Source organism: Mus caroli, unplaced genomic scaffold, assembly GCF_978045245.1.
Source record: "Mus caroli unplaced genomic scaffold, Mus_caroli_1 scaffold_2, whole genome shotgun sequence".
NCBI classification, from domain to species: domain Eukaryota; kingdom Metazoa; phylum Chordata; class Mammalia; order Rodentia; family Muridae; genus Mus; species Mus caroli.
This window is the reverse complement of record NW_028227257.1, coordinates 166,907,894-166,929,529: the sequence shown is the minus strand read 5'-3', so window position 1 is coordinate 166,929,529 and position 21,636 is coordinate 166,907,894. Positions and strand designations below refer to the sequence as shown.

At 39.3% G+C, this 21,636-nt stretch overlaps 1 protein-coding gene and 1 non-coding gene across 2 annotated transcripts in view; both read right to left on the bottom strand.

Annotated features, from left to right (window-relative positions):
• Hacd1 (3-hydroxyacyl-CoA dehydratase 1) overlaps nt 1-21,636 on the bottom strand; it is a 97,824-nt gene that overhangs the window by 14,530 nt on the left and 61,658 nt on the right. The gene's annotated exons all lie outside the window — the stretch shown is intronic.
• On the bottom strand, nt 10,470-10,576 carry LOC115030566 (U6 spliceosomal RNA). Its single transcript, XR_003836138.1, has one exon. It is a non-coding gene; the product is annotated as a U6 spliceosomal RNA (small nuclear RNA).

Genomic DNA, 21,636 nt, shown 5'->3' with positions numbered 1-21,636 from the left:
AGGGAGGTACAGAGGGTCAGGAAATCAAATAAAAATATGCAGGCAGAGGGGGGGTGGCCCCAGAGACCAGGAAAACTAGAGGCTCCCAGGACCCAAGGTGGATGACTTTAGCTAAAATGCACACAGAAGGGGGAGATAGAACCTGTAAAGACAACCTCTAGTAGATAGGCATGACCCTGGTGGAGGGATGAGGCCACTCACCCATATCAAAGTTTTTAACCCAGAAATGTTCTTGTCCAAAGGAAGAATAGGGACAAAAAAAATGGAGAAGAGACTGAAGGAAGGGCCACCTGGGGACCCATCATGTCTGCAGACACCAAACCAGACATTGTTGCAGTGCTTGCTAACAGGAATCTGGTTTGGCAGTTCCCTGGAAGGTCCGGCAAGCAACTGACCAATGCAGATATGGATACTTGGAGCCAACCATTAGCCTGAGCTCGGGGAACCTGGTAGAGGAGTTGGCAGAAGGACTGGAAGAGCAGAGAGGGATTTCAACCCCATAAGGCCAACATCTGCTGGTTGGACCACTTAGTGCTCCCAGAGACTAGACCACCAAACAAGGAGTGTACCAGGAGGAATCCATGGCTCCAGACACATATGTAGCAGATGAGGGCCTTACCTGACAGCAATGGGAGGAGAGACCCTTGATCTGTGGAGGTTTGATGCCCCAGCATAAAGGGGATGCTGGAATAGTAGGGTGGGAGATTGTGGGTGGGTGGGGGAATACTCTCATACAAGGGGGGGGAGAAGGCAGATATGGATTGGGGGTGGGCTATAGAGGGGTGTACTGGCTATTTTTGTGTCAACTTGACACAGCTGGAGTTATCACAGAGAAAGGAGCTTCAGTTGAGAAAATGCCTCCATGAGATCCAACTGTAAGGCATTTTCTCAATTAGTGATCAAGGGGGAAAGGCCCCTTGTGGGTGGGACCATCCCTGGGCTGGTAGTCTTGAGTTCTATAAGAGAGTAGGCTGAGCAAGCCAGGGGAGGCAAGCCAGTAAAGAACATCCCTCCATGGCCTCTGTATCAGCTCCTGCTCCCTGACCTGTCTGAGTTCCAGTCCTGACTTCCTTTGGTGATGAACAGCAGCATGGAAGTATAAGCCGAATAAACCCTTTCCTCCCCAACTTGCTTCTTGGTCATGATGTTTGTGCAGGAATAGAAACCCTGACTAAGACAAGGGGTAACTGGGAAGTGGGATATCATTTGAAATCTAAACAAATGGATGATTAATATTTTTTTAAAAAGAAAGGTAAAATATAATATTCTTAAAACAGGAAGTGACTATTCTCACATTCTCATACCTTAGTAATAAAGTAGGCTAAACATTTCACTAGAGAATGGCATTATTAAGTTCCCCAAGTAAACCAATCAGTGGGAGCCTGTTCTTTAAATAGATGGCTGGTGTGCATGTGTTTGTGTTATCAGTGTTTCCTAACTAGAGCTACAAGATGGTAGATGGGAGAGAAAAGGAGGAGGGATTATTTGGGGAGAATGTACTTTTTTTGTAGAAGGCAAGCGACAACTCTTAAAACAGTTACTTTGTCCAGTCCAATCACGCGGGACCTGAGACTGCTTTGGTTGGGGAGGCAGAAATCCGCCCTCAGTAGGGCCCCAAGCCTCTCCGGTCAGAAAAGCTCCGGGGTAGCTAGGGCGCGGGGTCGACTGACACTCACCAGATACCCACAACACCCGCCAAAGGATCTTAAGACTTCTGGTGAGTGGAACACAGCTTCTGCTCCAATCCAATTGTGCGCGGGACCTGAGACTGCATTAGTTAGGGAAGCAGAAAACCCGGCCTGAGTAGGACCACAGGCCTCTTCCGGCCGGACCAGCACCAGGGTAGCTGGAGCGCAGGGTCGGCTGACACCCGCCAGCTACCCAGGACCCCAGCCACAGGATTTTGAGACTGCTGGTGAGTGGAACACAGCTTCTGCTCCAATCTTTAAACAGTGACAATGACAACAACTAACCCCAGAGATTACCAGATGGCGAAAGGTAAACGTAATAATCTTACTAACAGAAAAAAGACCACTCACCATCATCAGAACCCAGCACTCCCACTTTGCCCAGTCCAGGGCACCCCAACACACCGGAAAAGCTAGACACGGATCTAAAAGCATATCTCATGATGATGGTAGAAGACGTCAAGAAGGACTTTAATAACACACTTAAAGAAATACAAAGGAACACTGGTAAACAGGTAGAAGACAGTAAAGAGGAAGCACAAAATTCCCTTAAAGAATTGCAGGAGAACACTGCTAAAGAGTTACAAATCCTTAAAGAAAAACAGGATAACATAATCAAACAGGTAGAAGTCCTTACAGAAAAACAGGAAAACACATCCAAACAGATGATGGAAGTGAACAAAACCATACTAGACCTAAAAAGGGAAGTAGACACAATAAAGAAAACCCAAAATGAGGCAACACTGGAGATAGAAACCCTAGGAAAGAAATCTGGAACCATAGATACCAGCATCAGCAACAGAATACAAGAGATGGAAGAGAGAATCTCGGGTGCAGAAGATTCCATAGAGAACATCAGCACAACAATCAAGGAAAATGTAAAATGCAAAAAGATCCTAACTCAAAACATCCAAGAAATAGAGGACACAATGAGAAGACCAAACCTACGGATAATAGGAGTGGATGAGAATGAAGATTTTCAACTCAAAGGACCAGCAAACATCTTCAACAAAATTATAGAAGAAAACTTCCCAAATCTAAAGAAAGAGATGCCCATGAACATACAAGAAGCCTACAGAACCCCAAATAGACTGGACCAGAAAAGAAATACCTCCCGACACATAATAATCGGAACAACAAATGCTCTAAATAAAGACAGAATACTAAAAGCAGTAAGAGAAAAAGGCCAAGTAACATATAAAGGCAAGCCTATTAGAATTACACCAGATTTTTCACCAGAGACTATGAAAGCCAGAAGATCCTGGACGGATGTTATACAGACACTAAAAGAACACAAACTCCAGCCCAGGCTACTATACCCAGACAAACTCTCAATTAACATAGATGGAGAAACCAAAGTATTCCACGACAAAACCAAATTCACACATTATCTCTCCACGAATCCAGCCCTTCAAAGGATAATAACAGAAAAAAAACAATACAAGGACAGGAACCACGCCCTAGAAACAACAAGAAGGTAATCCCTCAACAAACCTAAAAGAAGACAGCCACAAGAACAGAATGCCAACTTTAACAACAAAAATAACAGGAAACAACAATTACTTTTCCTTAATATCTCTTAATATCAATGGACTCAACTCCCCCATAAAAAGACATAGACTAACAAACTGGCTACACAAACAAGACCCAACATTTTGCTGCTTACAGGAAACTCATCTCAGAGAAAAAGAGAGACACTACCTCAGAATGAAAGGCTGGAAAACAATTTTCCAAGCAAATGGTATGAAGAATCAAGCTGGAATAGCCATTCTAATATCTGATAAGATTGACTTCCAACCCAAAGTCATTAAAAAAGACAGGGAGGGACACTTCATACTCATCAAAGGTAAAATCCTCCAAGAGGAACTATCAATCCTGAATATCTATGCTCCAAATACAAGGGCAGCCACATTCATTAAAGAAACTTTAGTAAATCTCAAAGCACACATTGCATCTCATACAATAATAGTGGGAGACTTCAACACACCACTTTCACCGATGGACAGATCGTGGAAACAGAAACTAAACAGGGACACAGTGAAACTAACAGAAATTATGAATCAAATGGATCTGGCAGATATCTACAGAACATTCTATCCTAAAACAAAAGGATATACCTTCTTTTCAGCACCTCATGGTACCTTCTCCAAAATTGACCACATAATTGGTCACAAAACAGGCCTCAATAGATACAAAAATATTGAAATTGTCCCATGCATCCTATCAGATCACCATGGACTAAGGCTGATCTTCAATAACAAAATAAATAATAGAAAGCCAACCTTCACGTGGAAACTGAACAACACTCTTCTCAATGATACCTTGGTCAAGGAAGGAATAAAGAAAGAAATTAAGGACTTTTTACAGTTCAATGAAAATGAAGCCACAATATACCCAAACTTATGGGACGCGATGAAAGCATTTCTAAGAGGAAAACTCATAGCTCTGAGTGCCTCCAAAAGGAAACTAGAGAGAGCACACATTAGCAGCTTGACAACATACCTAAAAGCACTAGAACAAAAGGAAGCAAATTCACCCAAGAGGAGTAGACGACAGGAAATAATCAAACTCAGGGGCAAAATCAACCAAGTGGAAACAAGAAGAACTATTCAAAGAATCAACCAATCAAGGAGCTGGTTCTTTGACAAAATCAACAAGATAGATAAACCCTTAGCCAGACTCACTAGAGGGCACAGGGAAAGCATCCTAATTAACAAAATCAGAAATGAAAAAGGAGACATAACAACAGATCCTGAAGACATCCAAAAAACCATCAGATCCTTCTACCAAAGGCTATACTCAACAAAACTGGAGAACCTGGATGAAATGGAGAAGTTCCTAGACAGATACCAGGTACCAAAGTTGAATCAAGATCAGGTTAATGATCTAAACAGCCCTATATCCCCCAAAGAAATAGAAGCAGTCATTAATAGTCTCCCAACTAAAAAAAGCCCAGGACCAGATGGGTTTAGTGCAGAGTTCTATCAGACCTTCAAAGAAGATCTAATCCCAGTTCTTCACAAACTATTCCACAAAATAGAAACAGAAGGTACTCTACCCAACTCATTCTATGAAGCCACAATTACTCTGATACCTAAACCACAAAAAGACCCAACAAAGATAGAAAACTTCAGACCAATATCCCTTATGAATATTGATGCAAAAATCCTCAATAAAGTTCTTGCTAACCGAATCCAAGAACACATCAAAACAATCATCCATCCTGACCAAGTAGGTTTCATCCCAGGGATGCAGGGATGGTTCAATATACGGAAATCCATCAACGTATTCCAGTATATAAACAAACTCAAAGACAAAAACCACATGATCATCTCGCGTTAGATGCGGAAAAAGCATTTGACAAGATCCAACACCCATTCATGATAAAAGTCTTGGAAAGATCAGGAATTCAAGGCCCATACCTAAACATGATAAAAGCAATCTACAGCAAACCAGTAGCCAATATCAAAGTAAACGGTGAGAAGCTTGAAGCAATCCCTCTAAAATCAGGGCCTAGACAAGGCTGTCCACTTTCTCCATACCTATTCAACATAGTACTTGAAGTCCTAGCCAGAGCAATTCAACAACAAAAGGAGATCAAAGGGATACAAATTGGAAAAGATGAAGTCAAAATATCACTTTTTGCAGATGATATGATAGTATATATAAGTGACCCTAAAAATTCCACCAGAGAACTCCTAAGCCTGATAAACAGCTTCGGTGAAGTAGCTGGATATAAAATTAACTCAAACAAATCAATGGCCTTTCTCTACACAAAGAATAAACAGGCTGAGAAAGAAATTAGGGAAACAACACCCTTCTCAATAGTCACAAATAATATAAAATATCTTGGCGTGACTCTAACTAAGGAAGTGAAAGATCTGTATAATAAAAACTTCAAGTCTCTGAAGAAAGAAATTATAGAAGATCTCAGAAGATGGAAAGATCTCCCATGCTCATGGATTGGCAGGATCAACATTGTAAAAATGTAACAATGTAAAAATTGTAAAAATATTTCCAATCCTATCCCAAAAGTCCCCCATAACACCCCCCACTTCCCTACCCACCCATTCCCATTCTTTTGGCCCTGGCATTCCCCTATATTGGGGCATATAAAGTTTGCAAGTCCAATGGGCCTCTCTTTCCAATGATGGCCGACTAGGCCATCTTTCGATACATATGCAGCTAGAGACAAGAGCTCCGGGGTTCTGGTTAGTACATCCTGTTGGTCCAACAATAGGGTTGCAGATCCCTTTAGCTCCTTGGGTACTTTCTCTAGCTTCTCCATTGGGAGCCCTGTGATACATCCAATAGCTGACTGTGAACATCCACTCCTGTGTTTGCTAGGCCCCGGCATAGTCTCACAAGAGACAGCTATATTTGGGTCCTTTCAGCAAAATCTTGCTAGTGTATGCAATGGTGTCAGCGTTTAGAAGCTGATTATGGGATGGATCCCTGGATACGGCAGTCTCTAAATGGTCCATCCTTTCATCACAGCTACGAACGTTGTCTCTGTAACTCCTTCCCTGGGTGTTTTGTTCCCAATTCTAAGAAGGTGCACAGTGTCCACACTTTGGTCTTCATTCTTCTTGAGTTTCATGCGTTTAGCAAATTGTATCTTATATCTTGGGTATCCTAAGTTTTGGGCTAATATCCACTTATCAGTGAATACATATTGTGTGAGTTCTTTTGTGATTGTGTTACCTCACTCAAGATGATGCCCTCCAGGTCCATCCATTTGGCTAGGAATTTCATAAATTCATTCTTTTTAATAGCTGAGTAGTACTCCATTGTGTAAATGTACCATAATTTCTGTATCCATCGCTCTGTTGAGGGACATCTGGGTTCTTTCCAGCTTCTGGCTATTATAAATAGGGCTGCTATGAACATAGTGGAGCATGTGTCCTTTTTACCGGTTGGGACATCTTCTGGATATATGCCCAGGAGAGGTATTGCTGGATCCTCCGGTAGTACTATGTCCAATTTTCTGAGGAACCGCCAGACTGATTTCCAGAGTCGTTGTACAAGCTTGCAATCCCACCAACAATGGAGGAGTGTTCCTCTTTCTCCACATCCTCGCCAGCATCTGTTGTCACATGAATTTTTGATCTTAGCCATTCTGACTGGTGTGAGGTGGAATCTCAGGGTTGTTTTGATTTGCATTTCCCTGATGATTAAGGATGTTGAACATTTTTTCAGGTGTTTCTCTGCCATTCGGTATTCCTCAGGTGAGAATTCTTTGTTCAGTTCTGAGCCCCATTTTTTAATGGGGTTATTTGACTTTCTGGAGTCCATCTTCTTGAGTTCTTTATATATATTGGATATTAGTCCCTTATCTGATTTAGGATAGGTGAAGATCCTTTCCCAATCTGTTGCTGTTTTTTTTTTTTTTTTTTTGTCTTATTGATGGTGTCTTTAGCCTTGCAGAAGCTTTGCAGTTTCATGAGGTCCCACTTGTCAATTCTCGATCTTACAGCACAAGCCATTACTGTTCTATTCAGGAATTTTTCCCCTGTGCCCATATCTTCAAGGCTTTTCCCCACTTTCTCCTCTATAAGTTTCAGTGTCTCTGGTTTTATGTGAAGTTCCTTGATCCACTTAGACTTGACCTTAGTACAAGGAGATAGGAATGGATCGATTCGCATTCTTCTACATGTTAACAACCAGTTGTGCCAGCACCATTTGTTGAAAATGCTGTCTTTCTTCCACTGGATGTTTTTAGCTCCCTTTTCGAAGATCAAGTGACCGTAGGTGTGTGGGTTCATTTCTGGGTCTTCAATTCTATTCCATTGGTCTATTTGTCTGTCACTATACCAGTACCATGCAGTTTTTATCACAATTGCTCTGTAGTAGAGCTTTAGGTCCGGCATGGTGATTCCACCAGAGGTTCTTTTATCCTTGAGAAGAGTTTTTGCTATCCTAGGTTTTTTGTTATTCCAGATGAATTTGCAGATTGCACTTTCTAATTCGTTGAAGAATTGATTTGGAATTTTGATGGGGATTGCATTGAATCTGTAGATTGCTTTTGGCAAGATAGCCATTTTTACAATGTTGATCCTGCCAATCCATGAGCATGGGAGATCTTTCCATCTTCTGAGATCTTCTATAATTTCTTTCTTCAGAGACTTGAAGATTTTATTATACAGATCTTTCACTTCCTTAGTTAGAGTCACGCCAAGATATTTTATATTATTTGTGACTATTGAGAAGGGTGTTGTTTCCCTAATTTCTTTCTCAGCCTGTTTATTCTTTGTGTAGAGAAAGGCCATTGATTTGTTTGAGTTAATTTTATATCCAGCTACTTCACCGAAGCTGTTTATCAGGCTTAGGAGTTCTCTGGTGGAATTTTTAGGGTCACTTATATATACTATCATATCATCTGCAAAAAGTGATATTTTGACTTCATCTTTTCCAATTTGTATCCCTTTGATCTCCTTTTGTTGTCGAATTGCTCTGGCTAGGATTTCAAGTACAATGTTGAATAGGTATGGAGAAAGTGGACAGCCTTGTCTAGGCCCTGATTTTAGAGGGATTGCTTCAAGCTTCTCACCGTTTACTTTGATATTGGCTACTGGTTTGCTGTAGATTGCTTTTATCATGTTTAGGTATGGGCCTTCAATTCCTGATCTTTCCAAGACTTTTATCATGAATGGGTGTTGGATCTTGTCAAATGCTTTTTCCGCATCTAACGAGATGACTATGTGGTTTTTGTCTTTGAGTTTGTTTATATACTGGATTACGTTGATGGATTTCCGTATATTGAACCATCCCTGCATCCCTGGGATGAAACCTACTTGGTCAGGATGGATGATTGTTTTGATGTGTTCTTGGATTCGGTTAGCAAGAACTTTATTGAGGATTTTTGCATCAATATTCATAAGGGATATTGATCTGAAGTTTTCTATCTTTGTTGGGTCTTTTTGTGGTTTAGGTATCAGAGTAATTGTGGCTTCATAGAATGAGTTGGGTAGAGTACCTTCTGTTTCTATTTTGTGGAATAGTTTGTGAAGAACTGGGATTAGATCTTCTTTGAAGGTCTGATAGAACTCTGCACTAAACCCATCTGGTCCTGGGCTTTTTTTAGTTGGGAGACTATTAATGACTGCTTCTATTTCTTTGGGGGATATAGGGCTGTTTAGATCATTAACCTGATCTTGATTCAACTTTGGTACCTGGTATCTGTCTAGGAACTTCTCCATTTCATCCAGGTTCTCCAGTTTTGTTGAGTATAGCCTTTGGTAGAAGGATCTGATGGTTTTTTGGATGTCTTCAGGATCTGTTGTTATGTCTCCTTTTTCATTTCTGATTTTGTTAATTAGGATGCTTTCCCTGTGCCCTCTAGTGAGTCTGGCTAAGGGTTTATCTATCTTGTTGATTTTGTCAAAGAACCAGCTCCTTGATTGGTTGATTCTTTGAATAGTTTTTCTTGTTTCCACTTGGTTGATTTCACCCCTGAGTTTGATTATTTCCTGCGGTCTACTCCTCTTGGGTGAATTTGCTTCCTTTTGTTCTAGTGCTTTTCGGTGTGTTGTCAAGCTGCTAATGTGTGCTCTCTCTAGTTTCCTTTTGGAGGCACTCAGAGCTATGAGTTTTCCTCTTAGAATTGCTTTCATTGTGTCCCATAAGTTTGGGTATGTTGTGGCTTCATTTTCATTGAACTGTAAAAAGTCCTTAATTTCTTTCTTTATTCCTTCCTTGACCAAGGTATCATTGAGAAGAGTGTTGTTCAGTTTCCACGTGAAGGTTGGCTTTCTATTATTTATTTTGTTATTGAAGATCAGCTTTAGTCCATGGTGATCTGATAGGATGCATGGGACAATTTCAATATTTTTGTATCTGTTGAGGCCTGTTTTGTGACCAATTATGTGGTCAATTTTGGAGAAGGTGCCATGAGGTGCTGAGAAGAAGGTATATCCTTTTGTTTTAGGATAGAATGTTCTGTAGATATCTGCCAGATCCATTTGATTCATAATTTCTCTTAGTTTCTCTGTTTCCCTGTTTAGTTTCTGTTTCCATGATCTGTCCATCGGTGAAAGTGGTGTGTTGAAGTCTCCCACTATTATTGTATGAGGTGCAATGTGTTCTTTGAGATTTACTAAAGTTTCTTTAATGAATGTGGCTGCCTTTGTATTTGGAGCATAGATATTCAGGATTGATATTTCCTCTTGGAGGATTTTACCTTTGATGAGTATGAAGTGTCCCTCCCTGTCTTTTTTAATGACTTTGGGTTGGAAGTCAATCTTATCAGATATTAGAATGGCTACTCCAGCTTGTTTCTTCATACCATTTGCTTGGAAAATTGTTTTCCAGCCTTTCATTCTGAGGTAGTGTCTATCTTTTTCTCTGAGATGAGTTTCCTGTAAGCAGAAAAATGTTGGGTCTTGTTTGTGTAGCCAGTTTGTTAGTCTATGTCTTTTTATCGGGGAGTTGAGTCCATTGATATTAAGAGATATTAAGGAAAAGTAATTGTTGTTTCCTGTTATTTTTGTTGTTAAAGTTGGCATTCTGTTCTTGTGGCTGTCTTCTTTTAGGTTTGTTGAGGGATTACCTTCTTGTTGTTTCTAGGGCGTGGTTCCTGTCCTTGTATTGGTTTTTTTCTGTTATTATCCTTTGAAGGGCTGGATTCGTGGAGAGATAATGTGTGAATTTGGTTTTGTCGTGGAATACTTTGGTTTCTCCATCTATGTTAATTGAGAGTTTGGCTGGGTATAGTAGCCTGGGCTGGAATTTGTGTTCTTTTAGTGTCTGTATAACATCCGTCCAGGATCTTCTGGCTTTCATAAAAATATGGAATGCTTCACGAATTTGCGTGTCATCCTTGCGCGGGGGCCATGCTAATCTTCTCTGTATCATTCCAATTTTAGTATATGTGCTGCCGAAGCGAGCACTGCTGTACAGATTCTTATCAAGAGTAAGGAACCTAAACCTGTAATCTCACCAAGGCTATATGATATTCAAGGGGTTGAACATATGGGAGTCAGACTTCCCAAATCAGGCAGAGAAGAGGAAGCCCCACTAAGAAAAGGGAATCCCATATCTTGTGCTGAGTTCAAGAGCACTGTCTAGACATAGAGGAATTCAACTTTTAGCAGCAAGGCCCAACAAAAGAATTAATTAGTTGATGTCTTTGTTAGGGTTTCATTGCTGTGAAGAGACACAATGACCAAGGCATCTCTTATAAAGAAAAACATTTAATTGGGGCTGATTTACAGTTTCAGGGGTTTATTCCATTATCATCATGGTAGAAAGCATGGCAGCATCCAGGCAGACATGGTGCTGGAGAAGGAGCTGGGAGCAGAAGGGGACTGTGTTTCACACTGGGTGGAAGTTGGGCATACCTCAAAGCCTGTCTCCACAGTGACACACTTCCTCCAACAAGGCTATATCTACTCCAACAAAGCCAAGTAATGCTGCTTCCTATGGACAACCATTCAAACACATGAGTCTATGGGGACCCATATCTATTCAGACAACCATATTCCACTCCCTTGTCCCCATAAGCTTATAGCCATGTCATAATGCAAAAATGCATTCAAAAGTCCTCATAGTCTATAGCACTCTCAAACTTGTTTTAAAGTTCAAAGTCTCTTCTAAGATTCATACAATATCTTAATTGTAATCCCCTATAAAATAATAATTAAAAAATCACATTTCTATCCTATAATGGCACAGGTTATACATTAGTTATTCCAAAACATAAGGAGGGGAGCATAGTGGGGAAAGACTGGGCCAAAGCAAAACTGAAAACCAGCTGGACAAACTCCAAATTCTCCATCTCCGTGTTCTCTTTAGATCTCCATCTCCATTCAGTTTTTTTTTTTTTTAACTACAACACACATCTTTCTCTTGAGCTGTTTGTACTTCCTATTAAGAGCTTTCCTTGACAGGTATTCTACAGCTCCAGTACCTCTAACCTCTAGAGGTCTCCAAAACAATCCAAGCCTCACCTTCACAGCTTCTGGAACACATCTTTTGCTGCTGCTGTTCTTTGTAGTCATCCAATGATACTGGCATTCCAAAGTGATGGGGTCTTCTTCTACAACTAGGCTTCAGTTTCACCAATAGCCTCTCATAGGCTCTCTCCATGGTGCCAAGCCTCTACTTCTTTGCATGACCCCTTCAGTTCTGGGCCTTCAATTGACACTGAGGCTGCATCTTCACTGATGGCCTCTCCTAACCTCTCACAGTGCCAAGCCTCAGCTGTTCTCCATGTCACCTTCATGCCTTCAAAACCAGTACCCATTGTGTGACTCTTAAATATTACAAAGCCTGGCTGCCATCACAAGGTACAAGCTTGGGCACCTCACATAAATGGCCTTTCTGGGCCTCCATGCGAAGACACCCCTGACACATTCATGCCTCCACATTTTTCTTGGTCACCAAAGGGAATTTCCACCCTTGATTATAAACCCAGAACCATGTAGTTAAAGCTGCCAGGTTCTGCTACTTGCTTGGGCTGGAACATGGCCCCTTCATTCAAGTACATCTTTACCAGTTTTCTGTTTTCCATGGTTTCTTTCACTGTCTAAGCTTAGATGTTTGGGAATTTGCTGTGTAGACCAGTCTGGCCTTGAACTCAGAGATCTACATGCCTCTGTCTCCTGACTTCTGAGATTAAGTCATGTTTTACCATGACTAAACCTAAGATTTTCTTTAATTACTTTTCACAAGATGGACGCTTAGCTGGGTGGTTATCTTGCCCTGATGTCAGCACTCTCTTAATTCTATTTAATATCTTTAGATATGGTTGTCTCCTTGAACGCAGGGTTTAGCTCCATTCCATGTTCTTGTGCCCCTTTAACCCTTAAACCATCTGTTTTATATTTTCCTTTCTAAGCCTAATATGTTTGATCAAAATGTTCTTCATCATAAGACTGAACCACAGGACAGAGTCCATGATAGGCTATTTTGAGATTTTGTTTGCCAATGCAATTAATCTAAATCTCTCACTAAAAACTCATACAGATTATTCAGACAAGGGCAAAAAGCAGTCACATTCTTCACTAAAATATCAAAAGAATGAACTCTAGGCAACATTCTAAAATTCTTCTTCAAAATTCTAAAATTCTTCTCCTCTGAAAACTCTTGAGCTAGACTCCCACAGCAGCACCATCTTCCATGTTCCTACTATTATGGCCCATTAAGCCCCTTCCTCTAACAAGACCATACTTACTCCAACAAGGCCACACCTACCCCAACAAGGCCACACCTCCTAATAGTGTCACTCCATATGACTAAGCATTCAAAAACATGAGCCTATGAGGCCATAACTTCTCAAACTACCACAGTTGTTCAGTGCCAAACAGTCAGACCTGAAAACATACATACAAGTATTATATAGTCTGAGCAGATTATATTTAGGAATGCATATGTATATATGCATGCATACATAATCATATGTATCATATACATATACACATAATAACAAATAATGGAAGAAGAGGCCATGAAGGAGAGTGGAGAAGGATACATAGAAGATTTAGAGGAAGAAAAAGAAAGGGAGAGATGTCATTACATTATAATCTCAAAGTCTTATTTTAAAGATAACTGCAAATGTTAAAAAAAAAGAATCAAATTAAATTTACAGTTATACAGACAAAGAGGCTAATTCAAGTTTCACTGAGTCCCTGTGAATATTACTACCATAAGGAGAAAAGGCTGGTACAGCCAAGCAGAGAGTACATAGAGCCCAGGTAACCTCTACATCTCCAACTATTACCTTCCTCATAACTGCTGCTTCCGCTTTCATTCAGGTTGGCTTCCTATAAGTGATGCTTTGGGGACAAATTGCAGAGGATACTGAATATGAGTGCTGCATACTTGCTTCAGTGACTTTCAGTAAAAGGAAAAGCAGAATGTGCATCAGAGAAATTAAATCTAATGCCACTAGCTGCAGGCTAGTCAGAATTGCAGATAAGTCTCCAGAGAAGTGTCCAGAGATTCAGACATTCATCAAAGATTGAGCTCTTAGACAGCATGAGTGCTATGCTAAACCAACAGGAGGTTAAGTAAGTCAGTGGCTATGACCAACCCAGAGAGGGAAATCTTTACTACTACAAAGGTAGGGATTTTCATTAAAGGGAAGAGAAGAACAGACAGATATCTGACTATCTTTTGTCCACTCCACACAAATGCTACAAAAACATTTCCCCTCACTTCTCTGAATAATAGAACACTAGTGTCTTAATAATAGTTTAGGCACAGCACTGTAGAAATTAAGTCTTATCCTATGAATTACTGATGATGATCCATACCATATATAGTTTTAGCCCTGTGAATCATGTTTAAAGTGTTTTTAATGGAATGATATCAAGAAAAGTAAAGGTGAGGCAACAAGTCTCTATAAATCATATGTAGAAGAATATTGAAAGAAATATTGGATCTGGAAAATATATATCTACTGGCATCTATCATTTGAAGGGATCTCATGCAGAGTTAAACTTCACAAGACAAACAAGGATTCAGTGTGTGAAAGAATACAAGGCCTTTTTGTTGTTGTTGTTGTTGTTGTTGTTGTTGTTGTTGTTGGGGATGAAGAACTTCATAGTCCAAAAATCAAGCAAGAAGTGACTGAATGTGATTTAGAAGAACACATTTTCTGTTAATGTTGTAGCTGAGAGACTTTTTAAAGACCTGTAATGATAGTTCCCTCACTGCAAATGTCTGTGCAGAGACTGGGCATAAGACACCAGCCTAACAAAGAGCAAGACCTAGCACTGTGACAAATTGTCCCAGCGATTTTTACATTCCAGTTCCCCTCTCATATATAGGATTTCTGTTTATAGTTTCTTATGCCATGTTGTTTCTAACATGTTTCTTTTTGTCAGTTTTCATGAATGTTAATCTTGTTCTTCCATTTAGTACAAGTTATCTATAAAGAACATGTGTGTTTCATAAGGAATGGTAATATACATACATAAAAATGGCATAATTTGTTCACAAATTTGTTACATTACTTCTTTCAGATGATTCTCCTGGACTCCTGAATTCATTGATAGTGAATTTACTGCCATCACATTTTGGAGCAAACATTACCACAAATTTCTGTCCGTTATTTGTGGCTGAGTAAAAAAAAAAAAAATACCCCGAACAAATGTCTTCTAACAGTTACAATGAATTTTATTTCTGTGCATTTGCTAAGCATTTCCTCTGCCTGGGATCCATATTGTAGACATATGACTGGAAGACTGCCTGAGCTAGGAGATGGTGTTGGCTATTAGATGGAGCACCTTGGCCCCCTGCTTTGTGGTTGCCTTCCTCCTGCACTGGACTCACTTTGTCACATGTCTTAGGACAGTGTTCCAAAAAAGAGAAGACACAGCTGTTGGTCTTCCTGACTCCTAGTCCCCAGAACTCAAATAACATTAAACATTCCTGTCTATGCTTTTGCTCAAGGCCACACTAGTGGCTCAGATACCAGTGAATGAAGAAAGGGAGAACTAACAAAGCCATATTGTGTGGGACCAACCACACTAGAACAGGTGGTTTTTATGTAATCTAAAATATTTAAAGAAATTTTCTGGATCCCAGCATCTTAACTTTGATGAGGAGTCATTCAGAGCCAGATGCAGTAGGTTATACCCATACTGTCAGCCCTTCAGATACTGAAGTGGGAGGATTGTTACAAGTTATGTCAGGGTAGTTGCACAGAAAGTTCCAGGCCAGTTTGGGCACAGATTGATGCCCTGTATCAATTTGGAGTGGTATTAAGATTTGGTCTGTTGCTATGTATTGTAACACATGTAAATCCTGGCCCCCAGGATCTGGTTGCCCCTGACAAGGAGATCCTCAGGGATGAGGAGATTTTCATGTATATCAAGTGATGCTATAGAACCTTACTCCTTAATTTAAAACTAATGGTTGAATAAAGATGCGTACAGCCTATAGCCAGGCAGAAGAGAGGTAGACAGGATTACAGTGATGGGGCTTGGGATTTGAGACTGAGACTATAAGGAAAAGGAAGAGACAGGAGAAGAGAGAAGAAGATGCTATGAAATAGCTGAATCATGAGAGCATGGCCATGAGGTCCAGCCAGTTGGAGTAGCAGCAGCCCAGGCAGAACATGGCAAATTATATCTTGGGGTTATTGACAGGGAAATGGACAAAATAGCATAAAGGGTTGATATCAGCCCTGAACTAGTGCTATTAAGAGGTATTATAAGTATAAAGGTCTTAAGTCTTTTATTTGGGAACCAAATAATCTAACATGTGATAGAAACCCGCAATTAATATTTATCACAATGGTGGGGGTGGTGTGCAAGACACTCACAGTCAATTCTGATGGCCTGAGATTGATCTTGAGAATCTACGAGATATAGAGAGAACCAGCTTCAGCAAGTTGTCCTCTACCTTGCTAGCATACATGAGCCCATGGGAGCATACAATAAGTAAACAAACAAACCAATGTGAGTTTTAGAAAGGAGGAGGAAGACTGAGGAGATGGCTCAGTCAATAAAGTGCTTGCCATGCAAGCATGAGGACCTGAGTTCAGATCCGCAGCACACAGTTTTTAAAAAGTCAACATGGCACACATGTCTGTTATCTTCACACTGGGGAGGCAGAGGCAGCAGGATCCCAGGGACTTACTGGTCAGTTAGCCTAGCCAACTGACATGCCCTTGGAAGCTTACAGCTCTAGTTCTAGAGGACATGACATCTTCTGGACGCCATAGCAACCAATTCCACATGCAGGCAAAAGTCATATCCATAAAATGAAAACAAATAGTCTTAATTTAAAAAATAAAATCACATGAGAATGTCACTTCAGGACAACAGTCTTCTGCCCTTAGAGTTCAGTTCCACTGGTTTCCTGGCAGCCGTTAGGAATATGATTCATTACAGACAAGTGACAGATTTTCCATTTCCTATAGCAAAATTGTTACCTGGCTTTGAGACAGAGTAACCTATATATCCCTCTAAATCCATCTGTCAAAATGATGAGTGGATGGGGAACATTTAAAGTACATCAACAACTAACAGTCTTCTGGGAAGATCCTACAGGCAAGTTGAGTTGTCTAAGGAGTAAGACACTAAGAATGAACAAAACCAATATAATACTACTTGTTTCAATTTGCACGTCTCGTTAAAAAGTCCTTTCACAGTGCATGAAGTAATATGAGGTATGTGGAAATAGGGGAAGCACACATGTTTACTAAATTAAGTGTTAAGCACTATTGCTTCTATTGTTATTTATATGACTTATCTGTATTGTCTGCACATGTTTCTTTAGATGTTAAACAGAACCACTATTTATGACATATTGAATTTCTTCATTGTCAAGAGAAAAACTAAGACAGCATGCTATAAATCATGAGATAGCTACAAATTGCTAGCTGACATTAGCCTATGGCTCTCAGTGGCTTGTCACCTGAGGTTTGGCATTATCTTCTAGAAATCTTTTGGTCTTGAGGGAGAAAACTAGCAATGGAAGTCAATTGTGTGATGTTGCAAATGACATGGATTTCAGAGCATGATCCTAACATAGAAATGTTCACCTTTCTTTTTCAGCAACAGAGCTGTCATCTGTGCTTGGACTATGGCTGCTCATTTGGTCCATGACTCCTTAACTTCCAAATGAGCAAAAGAAACCACAGTTCATTAAAATCCATTCCTCCATTCAAACAACCTCCATCCATACAAGCTGTCCCTGCGATTAATAAAATTGTAATGTAATTCTCCACCAAGCAGAATAAAGTCAAGTCCGAAGCTAGGCCAGCAAATTATCTTCTCCATACAGCTTCCCAGAAAAGCCGTGGCAGGAGACAGGACCTGACCATGAATTTCAATAAGTAGATGAAAATTTGTTTGCGCCAGGATTCTATATATCCACTACACGAAAGAACTTTTTTCCCTACACTGTGCTAGATTCTGGATTCCTTCCAGCTTCCAACACTGCCAATAACTCCACTATAAGCAATTTTTATGTGATCAAAGAATCTGATGAGGCTTATGAACGATCACATTGTGCACGTCAAAGCTATACACCTACCTTCTGAATTACCTTCATTAGGTATTCAAATAAGCCTTGGGCAGCACATTGTCACAGCTGAACTATAAAGTCCTTTGTGTTTGAAGTGATCTTTTTGTCTTTCAGCATGAGAAAATATGAGTTCTTTGTACAATTATTTTAGTATTACATTATTTTAAAAATCATTTTTCTTGTGTCTCTCTGAGAAAAAAAAACAAAGCTATTTTATTAAATACCACACCACTACCCTCTTGGTGGCATTTTACAGGTTCTTAGCTTTTATTCCTTTCTAAGTGGCTTACTTGATTGTTTTTAGGGAGACAAAACAAACAAACAAAAAACAAGAACCCTCCCAGCACTTGGGAGGCAGAGGCAGGGGGATTTCTGAGTTTGAGGCCAGCCTGGTCTACAGAGTGAGTTCCAGGACAGCCAGGGCTACAGAGAAACCCTGTCTTGGAAAAAAAAAAAAAACCAAGAACCCAAATTTTATTGTCATTAAAGACTCATTTTGCAACTTTGAAACAAACATTACTAAGAAAAGACAAAATATCTATCAAGACTGATAGTTCAGAAGTTTAGAATTCGTGAAATCAATAGATGTACGGAATCATTTGGTCAATGAAACCTTGGGAATGCTATTACTTTGTATTGAACTTAGAAAAGCAAGCCAAACCCGAAATGACCCACATAATCAAAATAAACCTGAAAATGAATTAGTTCTATAAATTATGGGAGATTCACAATAACTTACCAGAGTTTCATTCAACATTCTGATAAGGTATGCACTCTGCTGTAAACTTATATATATATATATATATATATATATATATATATATATATATATATTGGCTCTAAGCCTCTGTTCTCTCAGTCTCTGTCTCTTTCTGTAAAATTCATGAACTCTTCTCAGTCACAGACAAAATGCTGACCTACCCATGACCAATCCAATCCAATTAGATGGCAGATGCCATACTGGAAGAGCTGTGGTGGGCAAGAGAGCTTTCTGGAGATGGGCTCTTGGTTTACATAACTGCAATGGATGTACTTAGGAGAGGCCCAACCCCGGATGGTTTGTCTCAGGATTACTTTTGCTGCTGCTGTTCCTTCTCATGTTTGTCTTTGCTATATTTCTACTGTATCAAGCTTGGTGCGATTGGTTGTGGGGAGACCCTCATTGCTTGTAGTCTAGTGTGATTGCTTCTTGGGAGAAAGCCCACCCTATTGGACAATTTTTCTGCAGATTAATATGAAGATGGACTTGCATAAAATAATGTTGTTTAGATGAATTAAAATTTTTACAGAATTCCCGATTTGACTTAAATTGCTTTAGAAAGTTAGGGTAGATGATGTAAAGGAGACAGTTTCAGCTGTTTCACCAAAAAGATATGATAACATTATAATTAAAAATAGAATATGCCCCCTGCCTTGTAGAATAGTGAAGCCTGCATAGGTTAGAAAAGGACTTCGGTGAGTTCTCTTGTGTTACAAGCACATAATTATACTTGGAAGAGAAAAATAGGCTTGAGACAGGTTAATGATTAAAGAAAACATAAAGTTTGGGTCTGCATTCCTAGATCCTGTGATCTAGGAATGTGGCCACAGGTTTCAGGGTGGACCATGAAAAAACAGGCTTAGGTATAAAGAGTAAATAATTCTGAGTGCAATAGAGACTAGATGTTTAGCCAGTTTAACTGAACAAGACTTCAAAAATAAGATGTAAGACAGACGACGATTTGTTTCTTAATAAACACAAACTGTTGAGAGCTAAGCATAGGAAAAAGCTTGCTACTATAGACTAGCTTGATTAAACTATTTTAAATAAATGACAGAAGAATTATTGCTTTGGGGTTATGATGAACTTGTGGAGAGAACGATGGGAAAATGTTTCAATAGATGGGATGGGTTTCAAAAGAATAATACACAATCAATAATCCTGTGGTGATTTCCTTTTGTGTAATGATTTTAATCTGTTCTTGAAGAATATGTTCTTGTTGTGATTGTTTTTGGAAAATATGTAACTTGTAGCTATCAGGTAATCTATTTTCTAACATATAGAATTTTTGTCTTAGGTGGTATAAAAAGTTTAAAAGAAACAATAGAGTTGTCCGAACTTTGCTCCATCTACCAAACATGTGCATGTATATATGTATGTATGTGTTTATATGTGTATACATGTATAAATATATATATATATATGTGTGTGTGTGTGTATATGTGCATATGTGTATATGTGAATACATGTATGTAAAGTTGTTTAGAGCTTTGCTCCACCTACTAAATGTGTGTATGTGTATGTAATATATATATACATATATATATATGTGTGTGTGTGTGTGTGTGTGTGTGTGTGTGTGTGTGTGTGTGTGTTTGTGTGTTCCCTCACCCATTTTGCTGGCCCCAGGGAGTTTTGCACTGACCCCAAAGAATCAAACTTTGCTCCCTCAAAGAAGTCTGCTGAGTGGCCACTTCCTGACTCTATCTATACCCTGCCTCAGTTTACCCTGACATGTCAAAGCTTGCCTTTATAACATATACTCTGATCTACTGGCTCACTAGCACTATCCCAATCCCCCTCAGTCACTGTCTCTCTATTTTCTTCTGTCTGTCTTTATCCACCCCGTCTGTCTATAGACATGCAGACAGATGCTTACCTGATCTTAGATTCCAATCAGCTGAGTAAGAAAACTGGATTCAGAAGAGGAACTGGTTGTCTTCTCACTGAACCTGGCTCTCATCTCTGGAATATGTCCCAATATATTTAACGTAAATAATTGATGTAAATGCCAAAAGCATGAAGTACAAAAACACAAATAGATCTTATGATTGATACATTTCTCTACTTTCAAGTTATAGGAAGAAACATCACCATAACAACAAAAATATAGAAAGCTTGTGTATACCAAAATACTTGTTTATGAGATGGAGCTGATCTCAAAAGTCTTGTGCTTAGAAAATAAGAGAGAAGAAGATAAGTTTACAGCCAATACATTAGCCAAATAATCAATCTCTGTATCAGAAAAACAGCTCTTTCATGAGATATAAGAAAACCATCACTGACATGAGCAATGAAAGCAAATGTTCATTTTGGTAATCAAAGTTAAGGCAAACATTAAGTATCATTTTACACCTAAGTTAACTGAGGAAAATGTATTATAATGATGATGAGACTTGGATAAAAGAGTAAATTTAATACTAATAGAAATTGCTATAGATTTCTAGATGAAAACATTACGTGAGAGATTGTTAAAATATTTATACTATTGAATAGAGTAATACAATTAGTCAATATTAAGTCTGAGAAGATAATTCAATAGAAAAAAACTGCTGAAATGCTCTTGCTTCAGAATTACATATACAATCATTCAAAAGTATAACCATTAAAAAAAAAACAGTTTAACAGAAGCAAAAGCAATTCTGAGGGTTCTCACTGAAGTTTTATATATGAGACAAAAACATCTAGGGTTAAAAAGGGAAACTCTGGAATTAATGCTGATGGTGCCATGGGATGTGATACATCTATTTCAAACAATAATTTTACTACTATACAAATCTTAAAGTGTTGTTATTTTTCATGTATGAATGTATGTATGTATGTATGTATATATTTCAGATATCCAGAAATCGTTATAGTTGTAGTCCAAGGGACCCTGGCCTTCCTCCAGCTAGCAACAGGTCATATGGTGTGCATGTTTGCATGTGTGGTGGTACACATTTGTGCAGCTGTGTGTGTGTGTGCTTGTTTCTCTGTGTGTATGTGTCTGCCTGTAAATAAAGAAACAGGCTCTAAGTTATTCCTTTAGTGCCATGCCTGTGCCCACTGCTATGCTTCCTGCCATGATGGTCTTGGACTCCAATCCTCAAATTTATGAGCCTCAAATGAAATTCTTTCTACTATAAGTTGTTTTTCTTTGGTGTCTTATCGCAGTAATAGAAAAATAACTTCAGATGCACATCAAGAGGAAAATCCCAAGACCTGTTGCTA